Genomic DNA, 3,677 nt, shown 5'->3' on the forward strand with positions numbered 1-3,677 from the left:
GGATTCCAGGTAGAATCATGGTAATGCAGAAAGAAAGAGGAACAATGAAAGTTGAATATGGCACTAAATGTATGTAAATATTTACTTACAAAAATAATTGCAATGCATTTTGGAAGTTAAATTATATGTTGATTTAAAACATGTTAAATATATGTAAAATTGTGCTAAAACCTGGGGGAGGTAATAGCTATATATAGTGCCTTAAGAATTACTGTTAGAAAAAATAAAATTAATATTTATATTATAGTGTACTAAGTAAAGAATGTATCTTTATATGATTTATCAAATAAAAATATATAAAATTATTTTAAAGACTTTTACATCTAATATTAAAGTAAAATGATAAATTAAAATGAAGTATTTGATCAATCTAAAAGGAAGCCAACAAGGAGAAACAAAAGGAACATAAAATAGATATGTCATATGGACAGCAAATAGTGAGAAGTAGATATGAAACCAAATGTATCACCAATCACATTACAACAATGTGAATTAGAAATTACAATAAAAAATTAATATTGCAAACTGGAGGTTTAAAATGTTGCTTCCAAAAGATGACATTAAATACAAGGAAACAAAATATTTGGAAGTAAAATGATGGAACAAGATAAACCATATTTGATAAAGAATGTTGATGTAGCTATATTAACATTAGGTATAGTAGGCTGTAAGAGATGACGCATTACTTTTGGCAAAAAGTGACGTTTTATATTTTTGAGAGGTCAATCTGCTATAAAGATATAACACGTCTAAATTTGTATGCACCCAATGAATACGGAATCAGTCAAAACATATAAGATGACACTGGGGTATGCCACTATGATCCTCCTGCAAACGTGGACTTTCTGATCCCAATTTCTGCAAATGAATCTTCAACTACAAGCCCATACATCTACTTCTTTTGCAGATGACCCTTCTCAGATTATCCACATCCTATGACTGGTCAATGAACATGAACAATTTTAGCCCTACTCAGGACTACTCTAAGTGATTATTATTACTCCTGAGTTTCCCTGAGGTTGGCTAAAGCCGTTGTTGAATTTACACTGCAGCTTAAATTCTTCTTCGGCCCAGCTTTGCTTTTTCTCTCCTTTTCACAGGTTTTGGTTCCAAGGGCGTAATTCAATCAACCTCCTTCACCTAAACCTAGTCTCAGAGTCTGAATCATAGAGAACCAAATTTATAACAATGTATAAGGCAACAGTTGGCAAAAATTAAAAGAGAATTTGGCAAATCCACAGCAATAGTGGAAGACTTCAATATACCACTTGCAACGGCCAGAAAAACAAATCAGTAGAAAATCAGTTTTCTAATGTAAAATTGTACCAACAAAGGAAGCATACATATTATTTTTAAAGTATCGATAGTACTTTCCCAAAGCTGATCTTATGCTGCCTAATAAAGCAAGTTTCATCTAATTTCCAATAATTTATAAAATCAGGACATGTTTTCAACTAAGTTGCAATCAAACTAGTAATTGAAAAAAATTAATTATATTACTTTATAAAATATAATCTGTGGGTCAAATGTGATATAACAACAGAAATTAGAAAGGATTTTGAGCTGCATAAAACTAAAACATTTAACATATTGGAATTTACTTCAAGGAAACTGTATAGGTTTGAATAGATTTGTTAGATTAGATGAAAAAATAAAAATTACTAATAGAATTCTCTCTTTATAAGCTAGACTATATCACAGCAATCAAACTCAAATAAATATAGAAAGGAGAAAATAATTTTAAAAAGTAAGAACAAAAATTACAACACAGATAAATATGCAATAATAGAAAATAGCAAAGCCAAAGTTTACTTTGAAATATTAATAAAGTTATTAAGGCCTAATTAAAGTGAGAGGAAGATAAGGAAATAAAAACTTTCAATAGAGGAAGGGAAAGAAATAAAAACTTTCGATATCAGAAATAGAAAAAGGGATATTATTATAGAAATTAATGTTATTAAAAGATGATGAAAGGATATTACAAACAGCATTTAATAGGAATTTCTCCTGTTAAGTGATATGAACAAATCGTTTCCATAACAGAACTTACAAAAATGGCCTAAGAAGAAATAAAAGTGAGACATTCTTGTATTTGCTAAAAAAACCATTTTCTAAAACAATTTCTCCCGAAATAGTTCAGACCCCACTAGTGTTTTTATTTATTTATTTATTTATTTATTTATTTATTTATTTTTTTTTTTTTTTTTTTTTTTTTGAGACGGAGTCTCGCTCTGTTGCCCAGGCTGGAGTGCAGTGGCGCGATCTCGGCTCACTGCAAGCTCCGCCTCCTGGGTTCACCCCATTCTCCTGCCTCAGCCTCCTGAGTAGCTGGGACTACAGGCGCCCACCACCATGCCTGGCTAATTTTTTTGTATTTTTAGTAGAGACGGGGTTTCACTGTGTTATCCAGGATGGTGTCGGTCTCCTGACCTCGTGATCCGCCCGCCTTGGCCTTCCAAAGTGCTGGGATTGCAGGCGTGAGCCACTGCGCCCAGCCCAGACCCCACTAGTGTTATTAATCTACATAAACTCTACCAAGAAATAGAAAAATTTGGAATACTTCCCAACAGATTTCAATAGGCATGAAATATCTTGATACTTCAAAAAGTATTTCAATAAGCAAAAGCCTATTCTCTTACACTAATTTATACATAAAAGTCCAAAAAATAATTACCAAATTGAATACTATTTTGTATAAAAATAATAATACATCAAAGCCAGTTTGAGTTTACCCAAGGGTTGCAAGACTCATTTAGCGTTATAGTACCAATGTAATTTAGCTTATTAAAAGAAAATGAAGAGAAAAATCACGCAATCATTTTTAAAAGCCAATTAATTATATCATAAAATTCAACACACATTCCTGATTAAGCAAAACAAACCTCACACATTTAAAAACCTTAACAAACTAGGAATATAATGGGGTTTCTTTTAGATGATAATCAATATCCACAGAAAAACTTACAACAGTTATTTAATGGTGGAATGTTTACACATTAAGACTGGAAATGAAACAGAGAAATAAACTATCACCATTTCTATTCCCATCCTATTGGAAGTCCTGGATACTTAAATAAGTTAAAACCAAAACAAAGAATGGATATAATGATTGAAAGAGAAAAAATTAACCTGTCAATATTTACATATGACATTTTGTGTATTTTGAAAATCCAAAAAGATTACAGACAACAGTTATTAGTATTAATTTAGTGAAATTACTGAATATGAAGTAAAAAGTACTCATAAATATGCAACTGCAAGTTCATTCAAAAGAAGACAATGTATAATCGCCTGGTAAGTACAGACCCTCACAGGCAAGATGTCCATAGTTGGAGGAGGTTGTGGAGCAAACAAGGACAAATGACCACAAGGCACACACTGAAGGCCAGGAATAACATTTGTTGGGAAAATGTTTCAGAGAGAAAAGCAGTGGCAGGTGCTTGGTTTGTCTGTCCTCAATACACACTGAGGAAATAATCAAGGATAATTGCAGGTTGGACATCAGACTTTGAAAGAGTGAAACTCATCCTTAGGCTGTAAAGCTTACAGTACGCATGATTAGGACAGCACCAGGCTTATAGGATACAAGACTTGGTTAGCAAAGGCTAAAATTATATGACATTGTAGACTCTCACCTTCTGCTCTGCTCAACTAATTTGGCAAACACTGATTGAGAA

Source organism: Gorilla gorilla, chromosome 13, assembly GCF_029281585.2.
Source record: "Gorilla gorilla gorilla isolate KB3781 chromosome 13, NHGRI_mGorGor1-v2.1_pri, whole genome shotgun sequence".
NCBI lineage: Eukaryota > Metazoa > Chordata > Mammalia > Primates > Hominidae > Gorilla > Gorilla gorilla.